Source organism: Thamnophis sirtalis, unplaced genomic scaffold (assembly GCF_051295495.1).
Source record: "Thamnophis sirtalis isolate CommonGarterSnake01/CBP01778 unplaced genomic scaffold, rThaSir2_p1.2 scaffold_12, whole genome shotgun sequence".
Lineage (NCBI taxonomy): Eukaryota > Metazoa > Chordata > Lepidosauria > Squamata > Natricidae > Thamnophis > Thamnophis sirtalis.
In genome coordinates, this window is record NW_028261392.1 from 35970221 (window position 1) to 35978269 (window position 8049).

An 8049-nucleotide genomic window follows, 5' to 3' on the forward strand; every position below is an offset into this window, starting at 1 on the left:
GGAGGTTCTGAAGGTCCAGAAATTCACCCTCCCAGAGGCTCAAGGAAAGCCTCCGGAGCCTGGGGAGGGCAAAAACCCCTCACTGTGATTCAGGAGGCCGACTAGGCCATGCCCACCATGGCCACACCCAGCCAGCAACAGGGCAGCCAACCCGTTGCTGCAATTTTTGAAGCCCACCCCTGACTATAAATATAATAGCCACAGAATTTGTGGGGTTTATTTTTTTAATCCCACTTATTTATTTTCAGTTCAGTTTGTTGAAGAACAGGTAAGGGATAAGCTATCTGTCCCGAGTTGCAATGTGTCTTTGATATTGAATGCCTTGTCCCCATTTCACAGCCTAGCAGTTTTCATAACACCCTTTTACGTGGCTTCCCTTCTGCTATGCCGTCAGGGGGCAACGAGAGCCCAGCTGGTGGAAGAGTAACAGGAGTGGGCTTGCTCTGGCAGCAGCTCTAAAAATGATCTTAATGTGTGGCTGTTCTGATAGCATGAATTACACCATTTGAACACAAATTAGCAAGGTAATTAAAATGGGAGTTTAGAAGCATGAGCTCATGTTTTCCAGTGTGTCTACATGAGTCACTATTCTTATTTCTTCTTATTCTATAAATACAGCAAAATACAACAAGGGTCTTTTTGAATGCAAGTAATGCTTGTACCTCCATATTCAAATACAACAGCTTGACTGAATCACTTCAGGCAAGGCAAAATGTTACATTCTGGACAGAAGCCAGAATTCATGATAGATTAAACATTTGCTGAGGTAAGATTTTCTAGTGCGGAATTTTAAAAATCAGGGTGTAAACAAGGGAACAAATATTTATTGGTTTATGTAGTTCTGTCTGCCATATGCAGTATTGAGACTTTTACTTGTCAAGAACGCAATCTTCTGTATTGATTGGCTTCATTAATTGAGAACATGATTTAAAATGAATTTTATTCCTCTATTATTTTGTTTTTCAAAGTGCATAAAATATGCCCTTAAGAAGCTGAGATAATGCTTTTTTTAAAAAAAGAAACAAATTCGATAAAAATTATTGAATTTTTCAACCAATACAAGTGACAGTAAAAGTATAGTGAACAATAATAATTGTTCATAAAGTTAATGGATTTCCTTTCACTTAAATTTTATTAAAAAATCTACCTACCTAAAAAGTAAAGTATAACATAAAAACTAAAACAGAAAATAAAAAAGTAACAGGAAAAATTGGAATAGCAAAGAAAATATCTAAAAAATTTAAAATTACAAGAAAAATATACTGTGGTGCTGTAAATACTGTGGCTTTGAATTTTGTTTAATATTTGACTAGTTTTGTGTGATATCAAAGTAATGTATAAGTCACCTAGAAATAATGTTTTCAAATAAGTTACACATATACTATCAGGAATCATTGTTAAAAAAATGTCCTACATTGTAAATACAGTATATAGAGTTTTCTCCCTGCAACCTCTAGGCAACCACTATGTGGCAGCAAGGGGATTAATTTCTATAATTCTTTGCTGCCATCTTGTGGTCTTCTGCATTTCTGCAATCCAGATGTAATAGCTGCTTAATGATCAACAGAGAGATGTTTTCCTTGTTCCTGTTGTTTGAATTATGAATATAATAAAGTAGTTATGACTCCTGACTAATTTAGCCAAATGAGTCCCTTCTTCATAACCTCCTAAAGTAGTAGAAGGGAGGAAAAAACAAAAGTTAAGGTAGATGGATTTGCTATAGTTCTCTATAATTTGAGTACCATTCATGAATCAAATAATACCGTATATTCCTGATATTTCTTTCAATTACTTTGCATGCCTCCCATTGATCATGTTTTGTGCTGAATGTACTGAACCCATTAAATTTATTTGCACTGAAAATGAGATAAAATATGAATATACAACATGGAAAATACAACATAGAATCATAATAAACTCATTCTTGTACAATATAATTTATTACTCTTATTAACAATATATGGTACCTATTAGGCCTATATTACTTTGTCTTTCCCATATTACTTTAACAGCAGCCTAGAGTAATAAATCTTTCTATATTAGAATTAACATAGGCTATAAAACAAGACTAATGTATTGAGAATTATTTTTACTTAGCACAGTGTTTTTCAAACTAGGCAATTTTAAGATGTGTGGACTTCAACTCACAAAATTTCCCAGCTAGCATGCACATGGTACAGTATGTGTTACTGGCAGCAAGATAAACAATTGCAACAACTTGAATCAAAACAACTGACAGAGAAAACTATGTTAACAAAAAGTAACATGAACCAAATTAATTATAAACATACAATTAATGACACCTTAGAACAGTTTCTGTATTTTTCTGGTTTCTTTTCCCCCCTGTTTTTCTCTCATTCATTATTCCCTCATAAGAAGCAAGAAAAAAAGGTTATAATCTAGTTATTCTTTATTTTTCTCTTCTGGCTGGGAAAGAGCAAGCAGGAGAAGAAGATGAAAGCAAGGTTTTTTAGGCATTTCGGCATTTGCAGTGAGTTGCATCCTTTGCCATGTTCATTATTTTCCCATACAAGTGAGAATTCCAATTTGAGCAGGTTTGTGTCTCTACTACTTCCATAAACAGAAGCCTCAAATCATGGAACCTTGTAGGAATTTAAAGCCTTTTTCTATGTCACAATTTTGATCTCTTGTTCAGCTTTTTTTTGCCCAATCAAAACTTACTATTCAGAGCTAATCTAGGGAACAAACACCTTTCTTACTCTATCTTTACTCTTACCTAAACAGTCTTCAGCTTTTAATATGTGTGAGGGCAGTATATATTTAGTATTGATCAATTTCTTTTAAAGAATAAAGAAATGTTGTCTTTGTTATTAATATTAATATAGGTATTATGTAGTGTTAGAAAGGTGGATCATAAATGACAGGTGCTAATTTGAAGCTAGAATTGTGCAGCTTACCCATCCAATATCTGACCTTCATGGGGGTCAAGTAAACCTTTCTGAGTTGAAACAGCAAACTTTTAATGCAGATCTAGAGGAAAAATTAAGTTATAGTTATGTCCATTTAAAATTGGATTTGTTCAGAAGACACTTGCTATCATTTTATGTTCTACTCACTAGAGAGTCTTTATTTTACCTGATATTTTACCAACATCACAATTGGAAGTGTCAGCCTCTGTTTTGCTGCTTGCTTTTCGGCTGCCATTGAAACGGGGAGGGAGGGCATGGTAATTGGGTGGGGGAAATAATCTGTACAGGAGGACTGTTATTTGGGAGTTGTTCTCACCATTCGTTTGCGCATGTGGAAGGAGGGGAGTTTCCTGCCAAGGCCAACTGTCCGGCATTCCAACCTGATGATGATTTTTGAAGATGTCTCCCACCTGACAGCTGGGGTGATATACGATTGGACTATGGACTGAGGTACCAAGGGGAGGGGAATGAATCATACATTGATATCTACTGCTTTCGCGCTCTTTTGCTCAGATCCAGCTTTGCTTAATTTCTCATTGCTTATAATCAGTAAAAGTACACTTAATTCTGAAAAATGGAGTCGAGTGGTTTCTTTCTTGGTTATTAAGTGAAGGAGCCGTGACAGGAAGATTTAATAATATTCCTGTTCAATATTCCAGTATTGTAGTTATGCTTGATGGAGAAAGTAGAATCCATTATCTGTGTCTTTTCTCCCTGCCAAGTTTATATAGATATATATCTACAAGGATTTAAACATGCTCTTATTAATTAATTCCATGAGAATTCAGAAAAGAAAATTATTGTTTTCCTCTTATTTGACAGTTCAATGATTACAAATTCTGTTAAATTAACCACTACCCTCTGTCATGTAATATTAGAGCTCTTATTGCTCACTATTTTTTATCTACTTTCAATCTACGTATACAAAAGTACATGGTCCATCTGCCATGCAAGCAGATTTTATAGAAAGTTTTGTTGTAGAATTAAACATATTAATTGTCTATTGTAACATATTAATTATTGATGATTACAATAATTTACTGTTCCATTTATATTGTTCTTTAGAAAGATCAACATCGTTGTTTCTTTTTCTCCATTTTTGCTCCTTGAAGATGTGAGGCTGAAAAATAGTCGTTGACTCAAGATTTCTAAGTGAAGTTAAGTAGGGATTTAATTTAGAACTGCTGAATAGTGTATTTCTGTTGTTAGATGTAAAGTCATTTGTTGTTAGACACATAACCAGTCCTTTCATTGCTTTAACAAGTCTTCTTAGTCTGTTATGGTTGTACAATAATTGAAATAGAACAGTAAATATCTAACCAAGGAATGAAAACAAATCATTTCCTAGATTAAAGAAATGTCCCTAACCTGCTGGATATTTATTTACTTTTATTTCCCATGGTTTAATTATGGAGCACAATTGGGAAAGTGAAAAGTGATACAATATTTTGTCTGGATAAGTCAAGAGAGATCATTGGAAATAAATTGGAGTAAATCTGGCAGACAGACAAAGAAATAAGGACTGTGGAGGGGAGAGATGATGTTAATCCAATTGTTTGCAGTTCAGTGCTGAACAATGCAGTTGTGATAGTCATATATAATTCTTCCATATGAATACAAACAGCAGTAAAGTCACATAAAAACACGACACTGATGTTTAGAGTGTTTTGGGTTGAATTTCAAAATTTTAAAAAAGTCCTCTTGAATAAGACCAAAAATCTATCTAGTTTAGGTTTCTTTTTTTATAATCTCCAAACAAAAATGACCTATCTGGGCAGAAACTATTCAGGGAACAGACTAGAACAGTAAGTTGGCCTGAGTAAGTTGTGTCCTAATGTATTATGTTATAGTATTCCTATATTATTATACAACTAGCTGTACCTGGCGACGCTTTGCTGTGGCCCAGTCTGGATGTAGTGGGGCGGCAGGTGGGTGCTGCCGTTGGTCAGGACTCATGGCTGCTGGGCCGGGCAAGGCTGGTTGGGAGAAATGGCGCCGGGGCTGTCGGCCTTGTGGAAGTTGTTGAGCATCTCCTCGGAGGAGCTGCGCTCGGGCTCCCCCACGTTGATTGCCTGGGAGAGTAAGACATCCAGGATCTTGGAGGAGAAGTCCTTGATGTGCCGCCTCATGGGGCACCCAGGGGCCGCCCCAGCCCCGCTGCACCTCAGGCTGACACCGCCGCCCCCGTCAGAACCGCCTTGGCGAGGCCGTAGCTGGCTCGCTGTGAGGGGGGGTGGAGAACGCCCGTGGCTGGCCGGGCTGAGGAGACGCTCCGCCTCCTCTGGAGCTCCACTGGGCTGGCTGGGTGTAGGCTGGCTTAAGGGCAGGGGGAAGCGGCCGAGGGATGGCGCAGGTGGCACCCCGCTGCAGACAGCAAAGACCCAGTGGGAGGGGAGGGGAGAGAGGGGGGGGAGGCCAAAGGGCTTCGGCTCCCCTTGGCGGAAATGGCTGAAGCACATCAGAGGAGGGGCGGAAAGGGGAAAGGGTGTGGCCGCAACCCAGCCATACATATAAACGGACCATCAGGACGAAGCTGGAGATAGGCCGAACTGTTCTGAATATACTATGCTCACTAAATGAACGCTATGGTAAATGACACAGCTCAATTCCAACGCAATGTCACACGAAATAAATCAAAATGAAAATAAATCGAAATCTATGGAACTTCAATATAACAATGCAATCGGAAACATTGAAATGGAATAATGAAATATTTAGTATAGCGTATGTTGCTTTTACGTCCCCCCGATGGCGCTGGAAACATTGAAAGGGAATCATGAAATATTTAGTATAGGGTGTGTTGCTTTTAGGTCCACCAGATGGCGCTGGAAACATCGAAATAGAATCATGAAATATTTAGTATAGCATGTGTTGTTTTTACGTCCACCAGATGGTGCTGGTTTTCAAAAAAGCATGTTTTTACAAAAAATCATGTTTTTACCCGTCACAGATGTGACATCTATATAATATACGTATATAAAAACATTCGCATATTTGAATGCAACATTGTGTCATAATTTCAAAGCAATCGGTGAAGAACCTTTAGAGATTAGCGATTTTGAACAAACAACCATTACATTTTTATTTATGTAGATTGTACTCTGCTTAGTTTATTGTGATTCAAGCACTGTTTAATAAACAAATCTATATTGATTTTACAAAGAAAACATTCTTATTAACAAAAATATAATTTTAGGATTGCATTTCGCTAGGGATAACATTTGAACTTGGGGAATGGGAGGAATTCAAAACAGATGTTTACTTAGCAAGACTAAATGAACAGCTATAAGAAGTCCTGTTCCAATTCAACATTTCTGTAAATATCTACCCTTTATTTGTTGTTCTAACCCATTGCTTTGTTGGAAATAATAGTGCAGTCATATGATCCTTACAATTGTATTACTTAGCATGGAATTCTGGTCCCAATTTCCATGTAAATCAAGGACTACCTGTAGACTAGAGGTGTCAAACTTGATTTAATTGAGGGCTGCATCAGGGTTGTGTTTGACCTTGGGGGGGGAAATGGGCCTGTCCAGATGGGGGTGGCCAGGGTCACCTCAACATCACTCATGTTGGGGGTCCCTGTGGTGGCCTGGGCATAGCTGGGGGCATCCCTTGTCTCTAGCGGAGGAAGGCGAGACCAGGGAGAGCACCAAATCCTTGTTGTCCAGAGAAGCCTTGCTGTCCCTCTCAGGCCATGTAGACAGTGGCGCAAACTGTCCAGAGCCCTAGGCAGTGGAGGGCAAGCACCCAGTCTGGCCTTCGAGCTCACAGGCCACCGGGATCACACAGTGCAGCCCATCCCATCCCAGCTCCGCTTCCCTGATGGGGTGTCCAGCTGCAGTTACCTTCTCCTCTTGTTTTTTTGCTCGGGATGATCAAGCCTGAGGACCATCAGTTGAGCTGCTGTGAGTAATATTCAAGGTAATTGGTAGATAAAGATGCTTGGATTAGTTGGATTTGGAATCTGACTGGACTAGTCCGTTTCAGGTGTTGGAGGTACAGCCTTGTTTGGTTTTCTGGGAAGAGTTCAGCCCATGACTCCTAAGGAAATAGACAGGATTCTTTGTGCTGTTAACTTGATCACCTGAGTATTTGACTCATATCCTTCCTTGAAGGGATCCCTGAATAATGGTTTCTGCCTGTGGCTGTCAGATCAGATAGAATTGGCTTTCTTTTTGTTTTGTCAAATAAGTAATGCCATCTAGGAAAACCGAGAAGGTAGATCTTCTCTCTTACAGCACTTAATTTCTGACTAGCATCTCCCTGGAGATTTGCATAGCCCCAACATTAAAAAAAAATTTTTTTACGACCCTGTAATCCCTTAATTTGGGATAGAACTGGAGCAACTGGATGGAGCTGAGCATTTACTGGCTGGATGCTCTTCCTGATTTCATACGGAGTTCACAGCAGATATTTTTTCTTTGCACCCTAGGAAAGAAACATCTGCCACTACCTAGGATTGAACTCTCAACCTTCTGAGTGGGAGATGAGCATCTTCACCACTAGCTCACCACACTTCTCGCACAACCCCCACATTATTAGCCTTTAAAACAGCATTAAAAACATAGATATTTTCCCAATTTTTAGATTAGAGTGATTGGAAGCATTATATTTGTTTTTAGCACTATGGGCCCCTCCAAATGTTTTAGGCTTTGTTACACTTTCGTTTTACTCTTTTTATACTCTATGTTAACTGCTCAGGTTGGGGATGGGTGGCCTAGAAATTTGAAATATAAATCAAATGAACAAATCTTGGTGTCCAGAGGAATCATATTAGATCTCTGACCTAACAGCAGTGACGTGTGGTGAGCTTCATGGCCGGTGAGGCAAGCGTGAAATCTCCGCCGAAGCCCCGGCGCCGCGTCCGCCATAGCTCTATGGCGGATGCAGTGCCAGGACTTTAAAGTCCTGCTGCCGTGCCCTTGCCTCCACTTTAAAGCCCTGCCGCTGGGGCCTGAGCGGCCATGATTCCCCCCTCCCCAGCCAGCCAGCCAGCCAGCCCACCCATCCCATTCCTCCCCCGCCACAGCTGTGTCCAACAGGCCAGGTGTCTCGCATTTATGGCGGACATAAACACGAGATGCCTGGCCTGTTGGACACAGCGGCGAGAACGTCC